Source organism: Ursus americanus, chromosome 11 (genome assembly GCF_024610735.1).
Source record: "Ursus americanus isolate L20-20 chromosome 11, mUrsAme1.1.p, whole genome shotgun sequence".
NCBI classification, from domain to species: Eukaryota; Metazoa; Chordata; class Mammalia; order Carnivora; family Ursidae; genus Ursus; species Ursus americanus.
The window spans coordinates 24448502-24473074 of NC_142137.1; the positions used below are offsets into that span (position 1 = coordinate 24448502).

The 24573-nt window shown below is 41.7% G+C and overlaps 1 long non-coding RNA gene and 1 pseudogene across 1 annotated transcript; one reads left to right on the top strand and one right to left on the bottom strand.

Annotated features, from left to right (window-relative positions):
• Positions 1-1580: 1580 nt before the first annotated feature.
• Positions 1581-24554, bottom strand: LOC148109246 (uncharacterized). Its single transcript, XR_015726004.1, has 3 exons — positions 24359-24554; positions 23221-23296; positions 1581-2643 (listed from the first exon to the last, which is right to left on the bottom strand). It is a non-coding gene; the product is annotated as an uncharacterized LOC148109246 (long non-coding RNA).
• On the top strand, positions 20580-20984 carry LOC148109247 (peptidyl-prolyl cis-trans isomerase NIMA-interacting 4 pseudogene; annotated as a pseudogene).
• Positions 24555-24573: the final 19 nt, after the last annotated feature.

A 24573-nucleotide genomic window follows, 5' to 3' on the forward strand; every position in this document is an offset into this window, starting at 1 on the left:
TGTCCAGGGTACTCAGATATCTGACTTGCTTACCTTTTAGCAATTCTCAGCAACCTACTTTTTTCTGTCCCAGCACACTGGAGGGTTGTAACAACTACATTCTTATCAGTAGCTCTGGACAGCAGCAATTCCCCGGGGAGTCACCTGGGTGCACATGCCTGGAGGAAATCAGACCCTTCCGAGGGGGGTATGGTTTAAAAAAGTCTCCTGACTTATTTCACTTAGCATTATCTCCTCCAGTGCAATAAGTCAAGCAGAGAAAGACAATTATATGATTTCTCTCATCTATGGAACATAAGAACTAGGATGATCTTTAGGGGAAGAAAGGGATAAAGAAAGGGGAAGTAATCAGAAGGGGGAATGAAACATGAGAGACTATGGACTATGAGAAACAAACTGAGGGCTTCAGAGGGGAGGGGGGTGGGGGAATGGGATAGGCTGGTGATGGGTAGTATGGAGGGCACGTATTGCATGGTGCACTGGGTGTTATATGCAAATAATGAATCATCGAACTTTACATCGGAAACCAGAGATGTACTGTATGGTGACTAACATAATATAATAAAAAATCATTAAAAAAATAACAAAAGTAAAAATAAATAAAAAAATTAAAAAGTCTCCTGGAGTTCAGAATCACTAGCCACAGCATTTTAGCTTCTTTTTTTTTTTTTTAAGTAGGCTCCATATCCAGTGTGGGACTTGAACTCATAACCCTGAGATCAAGAGTCGCACAGTCTACTGACTGAGCCAACCAGGCACCCTGCATTTTAGCTTTATTAATTAGCAATAAAGGATGTAGCATAAGTTGTAAAGCATTAATCAGTAAATGGCACACATATGACACGAGTAAACAAATAATTCAAAATAATTAGCATTTATTCCCTGAATGTGTAGCTGCCATTGCAAATAAGTTTTAAAAATCATGCTTAATTTGCAATTGTTTTTTTCCCTTTCATTGCATCTGCCACCTGCTCTTAATTTGAAACAAATTAAACCCTGAAGGGAGCATCCAAAAGTAAGAAGACGAAGCAGATTTCACCTCTGGGCAAAAATTATACAACAGTTTCCCCCATCTTCAAAAAAGGTGAATCATTCTTTTCCAGAAGTGATAGACTGTGTTTTGTTTCAATAGCATGCCCCAGTAAGTGACAGGGTGATGCTCAGATGTAACAGCCAACTCTCTCCAGCATGTTGGGCTGTATAAACTACATGAAATTCTTGTGTCCTTGGAGTTCGTGCCAGTACTGTCCAACACAAATATAATGCAAGCCACGTATTTTAAATTTTCAATTTTCTAGTAGCCACATTAAAAAAGTGTTTTCAAAAAAGGTAAAATTAATTTTGGTAAAGTATTCTGTTTAATATATCCAAAATACTATCATTTCAACAGCTAATCAATACTAAACAATTATTGGGGTGCCTGGGTTGGTTAAGCATCTAACTCTTGGTTTCGGCTCCGGTCATGATCTCAGGGTCGTGAGATCGAGCTCTGTGGCAGGCTCTGTGCAGCAGGCATGGACCCTGCTGAAGATTTTCTCTCCCTCTCTCTCTACCCCACCCTGCCCCAGTCATGCTTTCTCTCTCTCTTAAAAAATAAAATAAATAAATAAATAAATAAATAAATAAATAAATAAATAAATAAGTTTAAACAATTATTAATGAGATAGTAGACATTCTTTTTTGGTTCTGTATCAGTTATCTATTGTAGCATTATACATTACTACAAACTTAGCAGCCTACTAGAACACATTATCTCATAGTTTCTGTGGGTCAGGAATCTGGGCATAACTTAGTGGATCCTCTGCTTCAAGTTCTCTCATGAGGCTGCAATCCAGGTGCGAGCCAGGGCTGCGGTCTCATCTGAGGCTGAAATGGGGAAGTATCCACTTCCAAGCTCACATAGTCATTGGCAGGATTCAGTTCTTTGTGAGCTACCAGACTAAGGGGCTCATCTTGCTGCTGGCTGCCAGCTTGAGGCTTCCCTTAGTTCCCTGCCAGAGGAGTCTCTCCATCAAAGGGTGGACTACTTCATCAAAGCCAGCAAAGGAGTCAACAGAAAGAGTCTGCTAGCATGATGGAAGTTACAGTCTATGTGATGTAATTGTGGAAGGGGCATCCCATCACTTTTGCTATATTCTGTTAGAAGAAGGTCACAGGTCTTACCCACATTCAAAGGGGAGGAGATTCCACACAGGTGTGAAACAAGAATTTTGGGGAGCTATCTCAGAATCTGTCCACCACATGTACTAAAACTTTGAGATCCACTGTGTATTTTACTCTTACAATACATCTCAGGTCAAACCAGCCATATTTTAAGTTCTCAGTAGCCACTGACTGGTGGCTACCATATTGGACAGCACTCTTCTGTAACAACTAAACCCAAAGATATAAGAATTACAGGGTACTCAAGTACTGGCGTAAACAATCGTGTTTGTATAGAGAATTCAAACTCAAAAGAACTGGAAGCATAAAGAGGGGTACCTGGGTGGCTCAGTCGGTTAAGCGTCTGCCTTCAGCTCAGGTCATGATCCCTAGGTTCTGGGATATCGAGTTCCACGTCGGGCTCCCTGCTCAGTGGGCAGCTTTCCTCTTCCTCACCACCACTTGTGTGCTCTCACATGCTCTCTCTCAAATAAATAAAATCTTAAAAAAAAAAAAAAAAGAATTGGAAGCATAAAGATACAGAAAATTTAAAATATTTGTTGTTTTTAATAGGTAAAGAGTTTATTACTATCATTCAAATCTGGATCCTGAAAGCAAGTAGAGGCTAGAAAATATGTTTTGCGTTTGTTTTTACAACTTTATACTTCATACTTGCCCTGAGAGAAAGAATGGAAGGCAATTTACAGAAGGGTTAGGTGACCATAACACCAGGGGGCTCCCAGGAAGATATCGTGGTAAGTAATCTTATACTCGTCCCCCCAATTTCCAGCTGGATACCACTTTAGCCAGTCAACACAAAAACTCAGTCCTTTCCTTACATGACATTTTACCAGAGCAGAAGGCTCAAAGGAGGGTAGAAGATGGGAGTATTTTCCAAGAAATTCTCTAGTTTCCCACTTGACCACTGTGTGAAGAGGATCTGTTCCCTGCTAAATTAATTAAACAAGCCATTAAAGTGAGGTGGCTCTAATGCCTTGGCGGCCTACATGAGCAAACCAAAACCTAAGCCTATAAATGCTTCAAGGTTATGAAGTTGAAATCTAAAGACAACCAATCACAAACAGCCAACAAGCCTTTCTCCAATAAGTCAACTGCTTAAGCTATAGCCAGTCAAATAATTTCCTTGCTTTGCTTCCACATCTGTTCTATGAAAGTCTTGCCCCTAGCTCCTATCGGTGCACTTCTAATCACTTCCGGTCTGGTGTTGCCCCACTGGAATGGATATTTGCTCAAGTAAATGCTTCATAATTTTAATGTGCCTCAGTTTATCTTGTAACCCCCGAGTGTGAGCTGGCAGTCCAAAGGAGAGTCTGCGGATGGACAGTTTCTTTACTAAAGCCTGAGTATCCCACATGCAAGCCAATGGGCTCGCTCCAGCCCCTCCCCGCTCTTTCTGTGCCACACAGCACTCAGTTCGAACATAAATTATACATGCAAATGAGCACTTGCTTCAGTTGTTCACAAGCCTTCATGCATCTGTTCTCATGCCTTCCCCTCGTCACCTAAGGGCAGCCCCAAACCTATCCTGACTTTTTGCTGAAATTTCCTGTCCCATCTCCCCAACTGCCTCCTTGAAGTTTCTCTCTGAATATTACCCTTTTATCTTCAGTCCAACCTATTTAATAGCAAATGTTAAGTGCTAGGCCATGGGCTAGTGAGCCTCACCAGGGGCTGGAGACATTCCCCAGAGCAGAAGCCAGAGACATCAAAGGCAAGCAATGCCCAAGTCAGAGTTCTTTCCACACAATAAGTGGACCCTGTGATTTTGAAAGAGGTGGTTTAATCTTCTCAGTGTACATCATCATATGTAGACATGAATTAATCAGAGTTATTTTCCCCTTCTAGATCCAAAAAAAGTATCTTGACTCTGGGAAGGGAGGTACTTCCATTAGTGTGCCTCAGGCAACCTGAGGTGCACCCCCCAACACACCCCTGCCATTTCACAGCAAGACTCTAGGGACATCCCCAGGCCTGCTGAAGGGGAACAGAGAAGCTCCCAAGTCATGGTTCCCCCGGCGACCATAACTGGTAGTACGAAAATCATGTCCTAAATCTACATCTATGACTCACAGTCAGATGAAATACAAGATTCATTAAATATATATTGGAACCAGGGTGGAGAAACGATAGTGCCTAATTTGATTTTATGTGTCAGAGTGGGAAGGATGGTGTACTTACAAAAATGTCCTCCTTCATTAAATTCCTGTAGTAGAAAGAGTAACATCATTTTAAAACTCGTGTGATACAGAGTATCATGACATGATACCATCATTCTCCCCCACTCACTCATCTTTTACAAACAATTCTAAGAGGCTAAGGTTTCATTTATCACCTCGATCTGAGGTAATATATTTGCAATAAATAAAATTCCAGACCCAGGGGGTTACAGACTGAATGTGTCTCCCTCAAAATTCATACTGTAGGAGAGGAAAAATATCTTTCTAAGTTCTTGCCTAGGGCCCTTGTAACAAAAAGACAGATTAACAAGAGAAAAACAAAAAGAAGGGTTTTTTTTAATATGTCTACTTCAGCTACACATGGGAGACACCCAGGGAAAAATCTAATTCTTGAGGTGGCTTAGAATTCAGCTCAAAGACCATCTTCAGCTAAACTTAAAAAAAGGGAGGAGGGGGCACCTGGGTGGCTCAGTCGGTTAAGCGTCTGCCTTCGGCTCAGGTCATGATCCCAGAGTCGTGGGCTCGAGCCCCGCATTTGACTTCCTGCTCAGCGGGGAGTCTGTTTCTCCCTCTGCCTCTCACCCTGCTCATGCTCTCTCTCTCTCTTTCTCTCTCAAATAAATAAATAAAAAATCTTAAAAAAAAAAAAAGGAGAAGAGGAAAGAGAAAAGAAAGGGTGTAAGGGAGGCCAGTTACAGGCAGGCACCTTCTCCACTGGTCACAGTCTCTGGAGATTGAGAGACAACGTTCTCTTCCTGGTGCAGAGAGGGAGACATCCTTACCATTGGGGTTTCCCATATAAATGTAAATTTCCCTTACAAAAGTCTAATTTCTACTCTGTTTTCTGAGCTTCTCCTGTATCTGCTGTTTCTTAAAATAATCACCTCAAAATAATCCTTATGCCCAAGAGGCATATTTTGGGGTGGACTTTTCTGTCATTCTTCCATAAATTGAAACCTAATCCCCAATTTGATGGTATTTGGAGGTAGGGCCTTTGGGAGGTAATCAGGAGATGAGGGATTAGTTTCCTTATAAGAAAGACTCCGCAGAGCTCTCTCACCCCTCTACCATGTGAGGGCTCAGTGAGAGGGCTCTCTCTATATTGGGAAGCAGTCCTCACTAGACACTGAATCTGCTGTCGTCTTGATCCTGAACTTCCCTGCCTACAAAAGTGAAAAATAAATTTGTTGTTTATAAGCCACCTAGTCTATCATAGTCTAACAACCCAAACCCACCAAGACACAAGGTGTAGACATATCTAGGGCTTCCCTGAGACCCAGATTAGGGGGTTCCTGGTCTGTGCCTTACCACCTGGGCTGCCAGAATACATGTACTCTGTGACCAACACTAGTCAAGGCCCCGGAAAATGCTTCTCCAACATCTCTCGCCTTTTGTACTCAAGACAGAAGGCACCGGAGTACAAATGCCAGGACGGTGGGTTATGCCAAAGTCAAAGACACGCATTGCTTTGGGTTGTGGGAAGCACGTGAACGGCCCAGACACTTAGGTAAGAGAAAAACAAAACAAATTAACTCGTCAATCCTTCCTCTGAGATACTACGAGTGTGGTAGGTTCTTGCAGGACTGTAATTTCCCAGGGGGCTGAAGGTCCATTTTCTTGCTTCTCTTCATGTTCTAATTTGTGGTTCTGGAGGCTCTCATGACTTAGGGTGGTACTCAACATAAGTGCCCATAACTACTAAGGAACATCTTGTGATATGAAATATAAATTTGCATACTCATAAATTTGCTGTAACAAGCATGAAGCATGATACCAACTTCTTACACTGGACACCAAACACAAGAGTTTAAAGTGCTTTGTTTTTACTAAACGGATAGATGCCATTTAACCAAACTTTCAAAAACTGTATCTAAAATGTCAGATTTATGGGGCATGTGGGTTGCTTGGTCCGCTGAGCATCTGACTCTTGGTTTTGGCTCTGGTGGTGATCTCAGGGTCATGAGGTTGAGCCCACATAGGGCTTGGTGCTCAGTGGAATCTGTCCCTCCCCCTCCCCCTCTGCCCCTCCCCTACTCGTGGGCACAGGTGCACTCTCTCTCTCAAGATAAAATAAATAAATAACATCTTAAATACATAAAATGTCAGATTTATTTTTACTAAAATGTTGATATTAGTTAATAATTTGTTCTTTACTTCTTAGTAATTTTGACTATTTTAGGAGAAAATATTATTTAATCTATATTTCAAAAAGTTACTTAATTTTTCTATGTTTGTATTTATTTTAATATACACTTGAATGTAAACCTGATTCAAACAGTATTTGAACACAATTATATTTCTTTTTTAATCTTCAGATCATTGCCAAAAATCTTGATGACACAGTGATTTTGCTGAAGTAAAAGTCAGAAAAACAGATTAACAGAAACATTTATAAATTATGTATCTTTTTTGGTCTTCCTCAAAATCAGTAGCCCATCAAAAGGACATTCAGACATGTGCAATAATCATTAGATTTAGTCATATTTCACCAGCTTTTTGTCATATAAAAGCTATTGCTTTAAGTATGTTTTATTTTTGTCATTATGAGGGTTTATTTATCAAGGTAGGAACATAAAGCAAATTTTATTTATTTAGTTGTTAGCTTGATTTATAGTTTTTAAATACTTAGACACTTGGGATGTACCGCCATTTGTATGCTGGCCCTGCACGTTAGTGACCTAGGATGAATTAGGTGTCTATTATTAATTCATCAGAATTAAGAGCAGTATCTGCCTGGCACATTTACTCAGAACTAAAATCCCTGCAGTCGTTTAGATATAAGAGATGCCCTTTTAAAAATGAAGCTATTCCTGAAAATTCTTCATTTATAATGCTGTTTTATGATAGGATGTCATGGACAGTAACAGATAGACCAGAGACATCCTTTGTAAAGTTATATACAGAAAGGTCATATATCATAAAGGAAAGAGAAAAACTTAGCAAGAGAAGGAAAGCAGATAAATTGAAGTAGACATTTTAACTGTTGTTGAAAGGACAATATCAATGAGCCCATAATAGATAGGAGGGTGAGATTTTGTTAGACTTAATAACCAGGGAAATGTGGGGCGCCTGGGGGGCTCAGTCAGTTAAGCATCCACTCTTGATTTCAACTCAGGTCATGATCTCAGGGTTGTGGGATCGAGGCCCACGTCAGGCTCCATGCTGGGCAGAGCCTGTCTAAGGTTCTTTCTCTCTCCCCCTCTGCCCATCCTCCCTCCCTCTCTAAACAAAAAAAAAAAAATTCAGGGAAATGAGAAATCAGTCACTTCTAGAGACTTAGAAACACTGTGGAAAGGCAGGTAAGAAGAAGCAACTTGTTAATAGAGAATGGGAGCAAACATGCAACAGAAGGAACAGGAATCACAAAGCGTTGAGCAATCACCCTGCACTAGGCCGGGTGCAAAGCACATAACGGACCTTGATACTTTCAGCTACATGACCCACCAGCCTTTTCTTTTTTTTTTTTTTTTAAGGAAGCTCTATGCCCAACGTGGGGCTCGAGCTCACGACCCCGAGATCAAGAGTCACACGTTCCACCAGGCACCCGCAGCCACCAGCCTTATTAGGATTTACTGCAGTCAAGCTGCATGAAGGAGACTACCTAAAATACTGCTAATGCCAGGGCGCCTGGGTGGCTCAGTCATTGTTAAGCGTCTGCCTTCGGCTCAGGGCGTGATCCTGGCGTTCTGGGATCGAGCCACACATCCGGCTCCTCCGCTGGGAGCCTGCCTCTTCCTCTCCCACTCCCCCTGCTTGTGCTCCCTCTCTCACTGGCTGTCTCTATCTCTGTCAAATAAATAAATAAAATCTTTAAAAAAAAAAAAATACTGCTACTGCCGAGAGGGCAAAGCTCCAACTTCTGAGGAAGGCAGGCCCCAGCTGTGCCCACCTGGCCCCAGACAGCGGCCACTTCATGCCTCTGTGCTTTTGCATATGCTTTCCTGTGGCTGGGTGCCTTAGTCCGCCGGCAAACTCCTACCCATCCTTCAAGCCTCAGCTCCAATACAACCCTTTCTGAGAAGTTTTACCAAATTCTGCTGGGCCCAGCATGTGTATTCCCTCCTTCTGCTTCCTTTAAGCCCTTCGTGTCATTATACATATTAAAACATACCATGTTGCATTACAACGATCTGTTCTTTTGTCTGTCTCCTCTGGACCATAGCTTCTTGTGGGCAGGGCAATATCCAAGCCCCTACACTACGTCTGGAACATAGCAGGGACGTAATAGAGGCACAATGACTGACAGAATAACTGAGTGAACAAATATACCCAGGTACTATATACCAAACAATGACCAGTAAACAACAGACAGGTAAACAACTAGTGTGTATCTCTCTCACACCTGAGTGTATCTTACTTACGTTTTAGTTTAGCCTGCTGGAGGTCTGAGCGTTACCCTCTTTTTCTTGGCAATATCTTTGAGACAAAGGAAACAAGTGAATGATTCAAATGACTTACGTATGACACGTGTCGACTTATAATATGACAACGGTCACTTTAGACCAGGGCATCCGATAGAGCATTTGGCAGTGATGGAAAGACTCTGATTTTGCACTTTCTGCTACGGTAGCCACTAGCCACATGCAGCTACTGAGCCCTTGAAAAGCGGTAAGTGCAAATGAGGCACTGAATTTTATATTTTAACTGATTTAAGATCACTACATGTGGCTGATATCTACTGTACTAGACACCGTAGCTTTAGACAATCATTAACCCACAAGATAACTGTCTTTCTGTATAAAAAACAAAAATCAGCCAATGACAAGCTGATTAACCTTTCTGTGTCTCATCGTATTCACCTGTAAACCCAACAAGAGGAACTAGACACTAGAAGACTGACCGCTCAAAGCTCCATGAATGTACGTCTCTGGGCTCAGTTCTCTTTCTGCCACAGCAGGCCCTCTGGAAGGGCAGCTGAAGGGAGCACCCCCCCATCCCTCCCCAAAGTGGGAGGACAGACAAATGCTTATGCGCCCACCCACGTGGGTTCAGGGGTTTCCTCCAGAGAGTTTAGATGATGGGTTCACTCCAATCTGTGAGTCAGAGGATCACACAGAAAACACCTACTGTCTCTGGGGGAAATCCTAGATGCCAAATCTTACAGAAGAATGGCAAAAGGTCTCACTGGTGCAAAGCAATGCATCTTCAAACCCTTAACATTCTTCAGCTGGAGTGGTCTGGGGTAGCTTCCTTCGTTGGGGATAAGCGACTCAGCTGCTTTCCCTTAGGGTTTTTTGGGGGGTTTTTTTTTGTGCCTGGAGAGAGTGAGGCTTTACAAATCCTGCTGTGCTTATAATCAGGTTTACTAAGCCTGATTACCTAATTTTCACCTGCAGAAAGAAAGCATTTTGCAATCGCTCATCTCCAAGGAGAGAAAACGCCAAGTCCCCTCCCCAGGTTCTCTGAAATAACAGGGCTTACGTGAGCATAATAGCTTGGAAAGATCTAAACAGCCCCTTTTTCTTACAAGGGACAGCGGGGGGGGGGGGGGGAATGACAACAACACCATGAGGACAGACAACATGGGATGGAGAGAAATGGGGGGGAGGAGACAGCTGCTGTAGCTCCAGGCCTGTGTTTCTCAAACTTCACTGAGTACCAAGATCACCGATCACCCCGGAAGGCTTGTCCGAAGATGCCTGGGCTCTCCTCCAGAGTTTCTAGTTCACTAGGTCGGGGGCAGGAGCCTAGATGGTGCATTTGTAAGTCCCTAAGTGACATCAATGCAGATAATGACCCTGCTATCACACTTGGAGAACTGCTCAAAGTCACTGCTTCAGCCTCCAGCCGCCTTTCTTGCACTTCCTTACAGGGTTCGAGCCAGTTCCTCAAAATGAAAAGATATGTGTGTGTGTGCTGACAGACAGGGGGCTTAGTTCTATGCTTCCCCATTGCCCGCGCCCCCACCCTCCACTTCGCCCAGCCTCAAGCGCAGCACTGCGGACTGCAAGCATGGTGGCCCTGCCAGGAAGACCATCCAGCGGGAATGAATGCCTGCAAGATCTTTCAGTTGAGTCCAGTCCCATGGCCGGCACCCTTGGCTGGAAAGCATACTGGCCAAGGGCACCCCTACGCACAGAGGGACTGCCTTCTCCTCCAAGTATCACAGCCTCCCCCCCCCCCCCGGCAGAATGCTTGTCAAAGAAAGAAGAAAATTCACAAATGTGTAAGGGCTTTTGACAAAGGTCTACCTTGGCCATGTACAAGAGGAAGTTTACGTTTTCACAGAAAAGCCACAGGGAAGGATGACAAAACTGTCCAGTTCACTGAAGGGTGTTAGAGAGACACCCTGTATATGAGCAAAAATCAGGAGCTCATCTTTTCTTTTTTTCTTTCCTTTTCATTTTTTCTTTCGTTCTTTCCCTCTCTCTTTCTTTCTGCTAACATTTATATATTACTACCACATGCCATGCACTGTCCTGAGTACTTAAATATATTAACTCATTTAATTTTCAGCATCCGTTAAGATAGGTATACTTTTATTCCTATTATGCTTAAGGAAACCGAGGCATGAGGTCAAATGACAGGGCCAAAGTCACACTGCTAATAAGTAGTAGAACCAACATTTGAATCCAAGATATCTGGTTTCATAATCCATGCTCAAAACCATTCTAGAGAACTCTGTTGTTTTCTGTTCATCCATTTATTCATTTGTCTTGAGGAAGATTACTGACAAGAATGGAATACTTGTGTGGCCAGCATATGCAATTCCCAAGAGGAAAGACCTGTTGAGTAACAGCTTCAAGATATCTGTTGCTGGGTAAAAATGGAATTAAGGTGAAGTGAACTGGAACCGAAGATTTCAATGGACCCTGACAACCAGCTTCATGCCCCCAGCTCCTCTCACTCACTGGGCAGGAAGATTTGTGTTGACCAGCTAGCCAGTGCTGAAGACATGGCCAACTTTGTAACCAGGCTCTTACCTGAATTCCTTTCTAATAAGCATTTATCCTGTCCCTGCTATGTGCAAAACACTATGCTAGATATTAGATGGTAAAGGTGGGAAAAGAGAAACAAAACATCGTTATCACCCTCTTGCAGTTCACATCTGGGAGGGGGTAGAAAGGCAAATAGCCAGCTAGCATAGCATCGTTAATCTTGCATTGGTGACAGTAGTCTGCTATGTGAGATCTGTGAGTGCCTCCCCACTTTCACCATAGCCTTGATGGAGACACGAAAACGAGCTCTTATTTATTTGTGTCAGGTACCCTAATGAGTACATTGCACAGTTAATTTTTAATATACACCAATTTTTTTTAGATTTTATTTAATCGAGAGAGAGAGTGAGAGAGAGAGCACGAGAGGGGAGAGGATCAGAGGGAGAAGCAGACTCCCTGACTCACTGAGCAGGGGAGCCTGATGCAGAACGCAATCCTGGGACTCCGGGATCATGACCTGAGCTGAGAGCACTTGCTTAACCAACTGAGCTACCCAGGTGCCCTACACCAATTTTTTTTTTTTAAGATTTTATTTATTGGAGCGCCTGGGTGGCTCAGTCGTTAAGTGTCTGCCTTTGGCTCAGGGAGTGATCACGGAGTTCTGGGATTGAGCCCCAAATCGGGCTCCTCCACTGGGAACCTCCTTCTTCCTCTCCCACTCCCCCTGCTTGTGTTCCTTCTCTCGCTGGCTGTCTCTCTCTGTCAAATAAATAAATAAAATCTTTAAAAAAAAAAAAGGATTTTATTTACTTATGGGGTGCCTGGGTGGCTTGGTTGGTTAAGGGTCTGACTCGACTTCAGCTCAGGTCATGATCTCAAGATGGTGAGATCAAGCCCTGCATAGGGCTCCGTGCTCAGCAGGGAGTCTGCTTGACATTCTCTCCCTCTCCCTAAACCCTTTCCCCCATATAATAAATAAATCCTTAGATTTATTTATTTGAGAGAGTGTGTATGTGAGCGTGGAGGGGGGGTACAGATGGGGAGGGAGAGGGACAAGCAGACTCCTTGCTAAGCAAGGAGCCCAAGGTGGGCCTCAATCTCACAACCCTGCAATCACGACCTAAGCCAAAACCAAGAGTTGGATGCTCAACTGACTGAGCCACCCGGGGGCCCCCACAGTTAAATTTGAACGCATATATCCCATGCAATATTTGGATATACTTATACTAAAAAAGTATTAGTTGTTCATCTGAAATTGAAACTTAATTGGGTTTTCTCTATTTTATTTGCTAAATCTTGCAGCCTTATACAGATTATCTTTAGTCCTCATGATAATTGTTTGAAGTTGGCACTATTATCATCTACCTTTTACATAACCAGAAACTGAGATACAGGCAGGTTAGGAAATTGTCCAAACTCACACATCTATCTGTTAACACATACATAGAAACCAAGTTCTTAGGCCACTTTGTTCCACCAATGGCCAATTTTGTGCATGTTATGTTGATAACTACTATCATCTGTTTCACTGGATCCCATTTTCTGACCTCGTTCTCAAATTATCAGAATATACCCCATTCACTGACCAACATGCAAGGCTCTGGGTCCTGCTCTTCAGAGTTAGAAAATAGATTCAAGTGTTATGTAAAGGGAAGACAGGGATAGCATTTCCTCGTTATGGAAAAAATCAGATCCATAATTTCCTTTTTTAATTTTTTTAGATTTTATTTATTTGAAAGAGAGAGAGAGAGCAAGAGCAGAGGGAGGGGCAGAGGGAGAGGGACAAGCAGACTCCCCATTGAGTGTGGAGCTCAATGCAGGGCCAGATCCCAGGACCCCGAGATCATGACCTGAGCCGAAGTCAGGTGCTCAACCGAGCCACCCAGGTGTCCCCAGATCCTTAATTTCTAAGGTGGTGTGGCTTATTGAAACACACAAGGCAATGAAGACCAGATTCTGGAATGATGTGATGCCAGGGGAGGAGAGTCCTACAACTCAACAACAAATCTGTTCTAGGGGACAGATGGCATTAACAGCATTAAAAGTTTATACTCTAGAACATCTGAGTTTGAGATTCTTCAAACAGCAGCAGCCTTGTTTCTTTGTACGACAATTAAAGCTGCCTGACAGTGAATACGGGAATTTAGCTTGGTTCTTTGTCATATTGATCCTTCCAGCTCTGCCCTGACTCCCTTTATCATTTTCCCTCAGATGTTAGAAAGAAAACAAAGGCCATCTGACAGTGTGCCAAGGCACTGGAAACACCACTGATCTTCACCTCTAGACTCAGAGCAAAGGCTCCCCCCCCCCGCCCCCATCAAACTTGAATGGCTTATCAAAAATTCAAAATTAAATTAGTAGCAGTGAATTTTAAGGTTTCTAACATATGACACAACTACTTATGGTGGCTTTTATTTTTTCCAATTTTTTTCCCTTAGCAGAAAAAGGAGTTTTTATGACCATGCCATAAAATCTGCTTCTACTCAAGCTCTAATTATATAGGATTGAGCCATATGAAATTACTATTGTAGGTTAAAAACGATCAAATATCAGCAATCTCATATGGTTCAATCTAATAATAAACACACAGATAATATCTGCCATTTGCAACAACATGGATGAACCAGGAGGGCATTATACTAAATGAAATAAGCCAGACATAGAAGGAAAAAAGGGCATGATCTCATACTTGAAATCTAAAAAAGTCAAATACCTAGAAGCAGAGAGTATAACAGTAGTTACCAGGAACAGGAAAGTGGGGAAATGGGGAGACACTGGGAACAAAGTTGCAGTTACGTACAATGACTATGTCTAGAAAGCTCATGTATACCATGATGACTATAGTTAATACTACTGAATAATGGAAATTTCCTGCAAGAGTAGATTTCAGGTGCTATCATCACACACACAGAAATAGTAACCAGGGACGCCTGGGTGGCTCAATCTTTAAGCATCTGCCTTCAGCTCAGGTCATGATCCCAGGGTCCCAGGGTCCCAGGATTGAGCCCCGTGTCGGGCTCCCTGCTCCACAGGGAGCCTCCTTCTCCCTCTCACACGCCCCCTGCTTGTGTTCCCTCTCTAGCTGTCTCTCTCTCTCTCTCTCTGCAAAATAAAATAAAATAAAATAAAATAAAATAAAATAAAATAAAATAAAATAAAATAAAATAAAATAAAATAAAATAAAAAAAGAAATAGTAACAATGTGAGGAGAGGATATGTTAATTAGCCTGCTGTAGCAATCATTTGACTATGTATATTCATCATTGTGTTGTACACTTTTTTGTGTGTGTTGTACACTTTAAATACAATTTTTATTTAAAAATAAAATTTTCAGGGGCGCCTGGGTGGCACAGTGGTTAAAGCGTCTGCCTTCGGCTCAGGGCGTGATCCCGGCGTTATGGGATCGAGTGTTCCTTCTCTCCTCTGCTATGAGCCTGTTTCTTCCTCTCTCACTCCCCCTGCTTGTGTTCCCTCTCTCGCTGGCTGTCTCTATCTCTGTCAAATAAATAAATAAAATCTTTTTTAAAAATAAAAAAAAAATACACATGATATATAAATAAATACAGTCTTCCTTCATTCCTCCTGGTCATTTTAACAATAATAATAAAGGATTCTCTAAAGATTCCTAGTTACCTATGCAATATGCACACAATATAGATCTTAGTAAATTGTGGGACAGCAGAGAATAAATGGTGGCAAGGGAGTGTTCGTGGAAAATTAGAACAAATTACAGATTCAGAGCTTGAACATAATTACACAAAACATGAAAAAGTGCCCCTGAGGTTATTCCAGAACACATGGCTCAAAGAACTGAGGATATCCCTGGCCAAAGGACTTTTCCTTTTCATTTTACTAGTAAGCTATAATTTTTGGGTTGTCCTTCAGGCTAGTGTAGAGAACAAACAAAAAGCACATTTATTTAAAAAACCGTCATGTCCCCCAATATAATTATTGGTACTTAAATGTATTTGCGGGGTGGTGGGTGCTGAGGGTATTTCTCATTGTTTCACGTGTTCTATCACTTACTTCCTTTCATGTTACTGGCATTGTCATCCCCATTGACTCTAAGATCCTTTTAACAGGGAACATTATTAGGTGTGTGCAACTTTGAGGGAATGAGTCATAACTAAAATATGCAATAGATTTACTTTGTTGCTAGAAGGAAAGAAGCCAGCAGTATCTGCAGCAGGTTTTTTGTATCCTAAGGTGATTACCATAGGAATCTATATTTAGATATTTAGTAAGCATTCAACAAATTTAGTTTATTTGCCATAAATCAATCTAGACCAGTAATCCCAACTGGGGCCCCAAGAATGTTATTGAAAAATACTTGTGGGATACAGTTAAACTAGTCCTTAGAGGAAAACGTAGAGCTTTAAATGCTTGTATGAGAAAATAAGAGAGGCTAAAAGTTGTTGAGCTAAGCATCTAGCTAAAGAAATTCAAAAAAAAAATTCAACAAAATTAACTGAAAGAAAGTAAAAGGAAATGATAAAGAAAAAAAATCCATTAACTAGAAAACACATATATAATCAAAGGGATTTCTTAAAAGCCGGTTGGGTATTTAAAACACTATTACAATTGACCACCTCTGAAAGGGTAGACTAAGGAAATGAAAAAAAAAAAGAAGATGGAAATAAATACACTAACATTTTATGGGGCGCCTGGGTGGCACAGCGGTTAAGCGTCTGCCTTCGGCTCAGGGCGTGATCCCGGCGTTATGGGATCGAGCCCCACATCAGGCTCCTCCGCTATGAGCCTGCTTCTTCCTCTCCCACTCCCCCTGCTTGTGTTCCCTTTCTCGCTGGCTGTCTCTCTCTCTGTCAAATAAATAAATAAAATCTTTAAAAAAAGAAAAAAGAAAGAAATACACTAACATTTTAAAAGATAGAATATTATGAACAATTTTATGCTACTGAATTGGGAAACACATAATGAAATAATTCACGGAAAATTTAACTTAAAACTAAGTCATGAAGAAATAGAGAGTTTGGGTAGTCCTATTTTAAAAAATAATAATTTAGGGGTGCCTGGGTGGCTCAGTCAGTTGAGTGTCTGACTCTTGGTCTCCGCTCAAGTCATGACCTTACGGTCCTGGGATCAAGCTCCACATTGGGCTCTATGCTCAGCAGGCAGTCTGTCTGAGGATTCTCTCCTTCTCCTTCTGCCCCTCCCTCCACTCACCCATGTGTGCTCTCTAAAATAAATACATCTTTTAAAAAATAAATAAAAATAAGTTAATCAGTAGATTAAAAAATCTTCACACACACAAACCAAGACATGCAAATAAAATCTTCCAAACTTTAAAGAGCCAAGGTTATTCCAATCTTATACAAATTCTTCCAGATATAAAGAGAGGCAACATTCCCTTAACCATTCGAGGCTGACATAATTGAAATTCTACAGCTATTCAGGGACCCTGTAAGAAAGATAACAGGGGCACCTGGGTGGCGCAGTCGTTAAGCGTCTGCTTTCGGCTCAGGGCGTGATCCTGGGATCACGGCGTTCTGGGATCGAGCCCCACATCAGGCTCCTCCGCTAGGAGCCTGCTTCTTCCTCTCACACTCCCCTTCTGTGTTCCCTCTCTCACTGGCTGTCTCTCTGTCAAATAAATAAATAAAAATAAAATCTTAAAAAAAAAAAAAGATGACAGACCAATCTTGCCCATAAACATAGACACAAAAATCCTAAACAAAATATTAGCAAATAAATTCATAAGAGTGGGGCGCCTGGGTAGCGCAGTCGTTAAGCATCTGCCTTCAGCTCAGGGCGTGATCCTGGCGTTCCGGGATCCAGTCCCACATCGGGCTCCTCGGCTGGGAGCCTGCTTCTTCCTCTCCCTCTCCCCTGCTGTGTTCCCTCTCTCGCTGGCTGTCTCTCTGTCACATAAATAAATAAAATCTTTAAAAAAAAAATTCATAAGAGTGTCAGAGTGGACCAAAAAACACAACCCCACTATCTTGTCTGCAAGAACCCCACTTTATGGGGCACCTGGGTAGTTCAGTTGGTTGTGTCCAACTCTTGATTTCAGCTCGGATCATGATCTCAGGGTCGTGAGATCAAGCCCCACATTGGGCTCCATGTTTTACAGGATTTTTTCTCCTCTAGTGCCCGCTGTTCTTGGTCACACCACTTTGCAGAGGTAGACCAGACAGAGAGTGGTGGGCAGCAAAGCAAAGTTACTTGATCAATAGTAAAGTTTGTTGAGCAATAGAAGACAAAGCTCCCAAAGAGGGAAGGGACCCGAGAGGGTTGCCACTGTCGTTTCTGAGTCTAGGGATTTTTAATTTGATTAACCCTCCATGAGCCTGTCACCCAATCAGGTTTTTGTCATCTATCTATCACATGGGAAAGGGTGGCGGGCTCCTTCCAGGGTGGTGTAAAATCCTTTTAAGGGTAGTTTCTTCTTAGGGTGGGGCCCCTTGTCCCTCCTTGCCTTTATTCCAACTAACCGTCATTACATGCTCAGTGCAGAGTCTGCCTGTCCCTCTCCCTTCCCCCCACTTGTGCATGCTCACGCACACGCTCGCTCTCTTTCAAATAAATAAAATCTAAAAACAAAACAAAACAAAAGGCCACTTTTTCTTTTTCTCTCTTTTTTTTTTTTTTAGATTTTATTTTTAAGTAATCTCCACACCCAACATGGGGCTTGAATTCACAACCCCGAGATCAAGAGTAACATGTCGAGGGACTCAGCCAACCAGGCACCCCAGAAAACCCACTTTAATTATAAATTTCAAAAGAGAATTTTTTTAATGACCCAGCTGGGTTTATACAAGAATGGTTTAATATTAGAAAATCCAGGGGTGCCTGGGTGGATCAGTCAGTTGAGTGTCTGACTCTTGATTTCAACCCAGGTCATGATCTTGGGGTCGTGGGATTGAACCCCACATTGGCTCCACACTCAGCAGGGAGTCTTCTTGAGATTTTTTCCCCTTTCTCTCCCTCTCCCTCTGCCCCTCTCCTTGTGGGCTCTCTCTTTCTCTCTCTCAAATAAATAAATAAAATAAAATCTTAAAAAAAAATCCATGCACACACTTAATCACAACATATTAAAGAATAAAAACCACATCATCTTCTCAAAAACATGCAGAAATGGTGTTTGAGGAACACGTGGCTGACTCAGTTGTTGGAGCATGGGACTGAATCTCAGGGTTGTGAATTTGAGCCCCAAGTTGGGCGTAGAGATTACTTTAAAAAAATAAAATCTTAAAAAAAAAAAAGAAACGGTATTTGATAAACCTCAAAATTCATTCATGAGTCAAATGTATAATATTCTAGGGGCACCTGGGTGGTTCAGTCAGTTGGGCATCCAACTTGATTTTGGTTCAGGTTGGTCACGATCTTGGGATCCTGGGACTGAGCCCCGTGTCAGGCTCCCTGCTTGGCAGGGACTCTGCTTGAGGATTCTCTCTCCCCATCTCCCTCTGCCCCTCCCTCACGCATGCAAGTTCACTCTCTCAAATGAATAAATAAATCTTTTTTAAAATCTATAAAATATCCTATAGCAAAAGAAGTATAAAAGGGTGCGTCTTAATCTGAAAAAAAAGGTATGCCCAAACCTTTAGCAAAAAGAAAAAATACACATATTATATATTTTTTTAAAAATATATACATATATACATATATATGTGTGTGAGTATATATATATATATATATATACATGTATTTTTTTTTTTAGAGAGAGGGGGTGGGTGGGAGATGGGGGGTGGGAGGGATAGAAGGAGAAGAGAGAGAATCTCAAGCAGGCTCCACACCCAGTGCTGAGCCCAACACATGGCTTGATCTCACCACCTGAGATCATGACCTGAGTTGAAATCAAGAGTCACATGCTTAACTGACTGAACCACCCAGGCGCCCCATGCAAATATCACTTTTAATAGGAAAAAAAGCATTCCTTTTAGAATCAGAAAAAATGACACTACCACTGCTTTTGTTCAACATTGTACCAGAACACTAAACCAAGAGTGAGATAAGAAGATTTAAGAAGTACAAAGATTAGAAAGTCTATTAGACACATGAAAAGATGCTCAGTACCACTAATCATTATGAAAATGCAAATGAAAACCACAATGAGATATCTAAAATCAAAAAGACGAGAAATAGGGGTTCCTAGGTGGCTCAGTCTGTTAAGCGTCTGCCTGCAGCTTAGGTCATGATCTCAGGGTCCTGAGATCGAGCCCCATATCAGGCTCCCGGCGCAGCAGGGAGTCTGCTTCTCCCTCTGCCCCTCCCCCCACCATGCTTTCTCTTTCTCTCTCAAATAAATAAGAAAATCTTAAAAAAAAAAAAAAAGACAAGAAATGGTGAGGATGTAAAGAAAAAAGAACCCTGTGCACTGCTGGCAAGAATGTAAAATGGTGCAGGCACTATGGAAAACAGTATGAGGTTTCTCAGAAAATTTTAAAAAGTAATGCCATATGACCCAATAATTCCACTACTGGGTATTTACCCAAAGGAAATGAAAACACTAATACAAAAAGATATATGCACACCTGTTCATTGTGGCATTATTTATAATAATCAAGATCTGGAAGCAATCCAAGTATCCATCAATAGACAAATGGATAAGAAAGATGTAGTGTGTATGTGTGTGTGTGTATATATATGTGTGTACCCATATACACAGTGGAATATTACACAGTGAGAAGAAAGAAGAGATCATGCCATTTGCAACAATATGGATAGACTTAGAGAGTATCATACTAAGTGAAATGAGTTAGAAAGGGAAAGGCAAACACCATATGATTTCACTCACACGGAATCTAAGAAAACAAATGAGGGCGCCCGGGTGGCTCAGTCAGTTAAGCGGCTGCCTTTGGCTCAGGTCATGATCCCAGCGTGCTAGGATGGAGCCCCGAGTCAGGTTGCCTGCTCAGCAGGAAGTCTGCTTCTCCCTCTCCGTCTGCCCCTCCCCCCGCTTGTGCTCTTACTCTCTCTCTCAAATAAATAAATAGATAAATAAATACATCTTTAGAAAACTAAGTAAAAAATTACAAAACAAATGAAAAAATAAACAAAAGGCAGAATCAGACCTATACATACAGAGAACAAACTGATTATTGCCAGAGGGTAGAAGGGGTGACAGGATGGGCAAAATGGATGAGGGGGATTAGAAGACACAGGCTTCCAGTTATGGAATGAATAAGTCATGGAAATAAAAAGCACAGCATAGGGAATACAGTCAATGGTATTGTAATAGCGTTGCATGGTGACAGATGGTAGCCACACTTGTGGGGAGCATAGCATAATGTATAGAGAAGCTGAATCCCTCTATCATACACCTGAAATTAGGGTAGCATGTGTGTCAACTGTACTTCAATTAAAAAAAATACTGGCAGTTCAACTGCAAGTTTTGAAGATGCCGCCCAAAGGGCAAGTTTGGGGAAAGGGGGAGCAGACTCTGGGAGTGGTAGTTCTTTTGACAAGAAGGCTCAGGGTCCCAAAGGTGGGGGCAATGTAGTAAAGGTCAGATACTTTCTGTGTGAAAAACAAGGGAAAAGCATAGGAGCCATGGAAAAGTTAGTCTGTCAATGAAGTTAAAAAGTGAAAGAGCGTCAACGAAGCGGCCGCACAGCATCGTGAAGATAAAGCCCGGCAAAGGGGCGACAGGGGCTGGATGACCAGAGGCGCCACCATAGGGGGACCATTTCAAGAAGCTGCCCTTGCCTTGCTTGTGAGTGAGCTGGATAAGCCTGTGTTTACAGATCCTCTAGTTAAAGCACAATTTGGATATCATATTATTACGACTGAAGGGAGAAAATAAAATTCTACAGAAGACAGGAAAAAAAACATATTGGCAAAAAAAATGAAAAAATAAAATCATTTAAAAAATAAACTTGTTTTTCTTCTTTCTGAAGGAAACAAAAACAAAAATAATAAATTATGGCATACTTACACTATGTGCACTATTATAAGCAGTAAAAGAAATGGATGAACTGTAACTCAGAGGCAACAGATAGGGGAATCAATCTTAGAACCCCAGCACTGAGTGAAAGCACAGGTCCTCAACAGATAGCATATCATGTGTCACCTCTAATACGATCTCATTTATATACATTTCAAGAACAAAACTCATCAATATATCATTTTTTTTTAAAGATTTTATTTATTTATTTGACAGAGAGACAGCCAGCGAGAGAGGGAGCACAAGCAGGGGGAGTGGGAGAGGAAGAAGCAGGCTCCCCGTGGAGGAGCCTGAGGCAGGGCTCGATCCCAGGGATCCAGGATCACGCCCTGAGCCCAAGGCAGACGCTTAATGACTACGCCACCCAGGCACCTCGCATCAATATATCATTTAGGGAAACATGTGCATGTGATTTTTTAAAACTATTTTTTTAAAAATATTTCTTTATTTGAGAGAGAGAGACGGGGGGAATGCGCACATAACGGAGGCAGGTAGGGGCAGTGCAGAGGGAGGGAATCTCAGCAGGCTCCCAGCTGAGTGTGGAGCCCGAAAGGATGCCAGGCTCAATCTCATGACCTGAGCTGAAATCAAGAGTTGGACGCTTAACTGACTGAGCTCCCCAGGCATCCCTAAAACTATATATTTTTTTTTAAAGCAGGGGATTGGGGCACCTGGGTGGCTCAGTCAGTTAAGTATCTACCTTCGGCTCAGGTCATGATCCCAGGGTTCTGGGATCAAGCCCCGAGTCAGGCTCCATGCTCAGCGGGGAGTCTGCTTCTCCCTCTGCCTCTGCCCCTCCCCCCACTCTCTCTTGCTCTCTCTCAAATAAATAAATAAAAACTTTAAAAAAATATAGTCCACTCCTAGAAAGAAAGAAAGAAAGAAAGAAAGAAAGAAAGAAAGAAAGAAAGAAAGGGCATCGTAACCCAAACCAGGAGCACGGTTACCAGGATCACTACCAGGCTGACTGCCCGGGAGCCATTTCTGCTGCAGGCCAGGTGCTCGCCGCAAGCAGTGAGATCCTAGAGTTCCGGGGGTCCTTGGGTTTACCTTCACCAGCAAGACAGGTGAACGGAAGAGGCAACTACACAGAAAAGTGGGCAAGGGTATAAACTGGCAAATTAAAGAAGAGAAAATCTGAATGACCAATGACTATACAAAAAGATAATCTCACTACCAAACACGTGAAGTTTTACAAGTTAAAAACAAGGTGCCATTTTCCATCCATACGACTGACAACATTTAAAAATCCGATGACATGAATTATTGAGACTAGGGCAAAATATGGCTTTCCTGAGCTTGTACAAATGTAAATCAGTAATATAAATGTAAATCAGGCCATTTTTAGTAAGATTGAAGAAAAACATACTTACGCTAGGTCCCACAGATTCCCATTCTAAGTAAACACCCTAGAGACACTTTCACACAGTGATACCCCCATAAGTGCCTTGTCACTGCAATGTTTGACAGAATCGAATTGTTCTTTAGGAAGGAAACAAATAAACTGGGAATAATTTATATATGAATGGCATGAGAAAGCCCAAATGTCTGTATAAACATGGAACGAATCTCAAAAATAAAGTGAAAAAAGTATCACATTATATTTATTCAATTTAAAATTGAATAATCTCTCATATATCTTATTTATGTACGATAACTAGAACTTGTTTTGTTTGTATTGTGTGTTATGTGGGCAGGAATGGCCTGGAAGAGTGAGAAAGATTGATGATTCAGGAAAGAGCAGAACCAAAAGAAGAAGCTCCTTGAGGTGAGAGGAGATGGGGTGCAGAGTGGAGGGACAGGGCTTTGTAATGCATTGTTCTTAAAATTGTTCTTTTTGGTGATTAGCTAACCTTGAGGTTTGGGATAAGCAAGGCAAGGCAGTGGAAAGGAACTTTCTTCTCCTGGTAATTTTTCTCCACTTCAACAAAGAAATAAATAAGAAGTAAGTTGTAAAAGGAAATACAGGAAAATAAAATCCAGCCTATAACAACCTTTAGAGAACTGACAGTGAAGCTGCTCGTCCTGCATTAAAAAAAAAATAACTTTAAATTTATCTACAGGCCCCAACCAAAGGCACATCTGATTTACTCACCTCTTCATGTAATATTAAGTATTCCAGCGAAATTAAAATTCTCATCTTGTGATCTGAAGAAGCGTAACCCTGTTGACTGAAATGAGAATTTGGTCCACTAGGTGGTCTGAATTTGTGAAAACTACAACCCCCAAAATGCACTACAGCAGGAGCGCCTGCTCAGGGGAGAGAAGAATGGGATGTTTCTTTTTTTTCTTTTCTTTTCTTTTCTTTTTTTTAAGTAGGCTCCACACCCAACATGGGACTTGAACTCATGACTCTGAGATCAAGAGTCACATGCCCTACCAACTGAGCCAGCCCGGGGCCCAAGAATGGGGTTTCCTGTGAAAAAAATTACATATCACCAATATGTGCACCTCCCCCCCCACACACATACTACTTGCTAATCTCACAGCAGTTTTTAATGTTAATTAGCATTTCAAGTTGAAAACTAACTTGATTCCTCTAATGAAATGTTTCTTTTTTTAAAGGCCAGTGACCAAGTTGGGTCTACATAACCCATTATCAGGGCATTCTTTTATCTCCTCCTGTTATCATGCATAATCATACAGTAATTTTGTCAGTTTATAATAATACTGATAAACCCGTTACTGGCAGATTTAACAATTTATCTGTAATCTTCTACAAATGACTTAAACTAGTAAATGCAACTGTGTATCACCCAAAGTGTCAACAGTATAAACTGAGTTGACAGTTGTATGAAGTTGTATCATTTCGACATTTGAAACAATTTGTAACCGCTCTTTCCTACTGTTCCAATGCAACCAAATAGCCACTGTGTGAAGCAATGAGGAAGCAGTGGAAAAGAAAGTGTAGGAAACTTACAGCTGGTGAGGGCGGAAAAGAGAAGGGAGGATGCTCTGATAACAAAGGCGGGAAATCGTTATTTTTAATTTAACAGAGCATGTATCCCCATAAGCATTAATGTGGATATGTATAAAACAGGCTGTCCCTTGGAAGTTCTTTCTTTGGTTTCTGGTTCATCGTTTTACGTCGCAAAAGGGCTGTTTCCACAAGGTCCATAGCTAAGTAGTATTTTCAGATTTTTTTATTTGGCCATCTAATCAGCCACTGCATAACAGCTACGACCCTGTTACCTTTTAATCACTTTATTCTTGAAAAGAGGTTGTGAACTTACCTTATTTTATTAGTAAGTTCTGGCGGGTATGTACATTTTTCTGGAGACAACGTTATAACCCTCAAAGATGTTCAAAAGGGTTTGTGACCCCAGAATATCCAAGGACACTGCATGAAGATAAGCTCTTTTCAGCCACGTGGAAACACGCGGCGCCGGCTTCCGGACTCAACTGTGCCGTGACCTGTCCTCCGCGCAGTCCTCCGAAGAGCGATCTC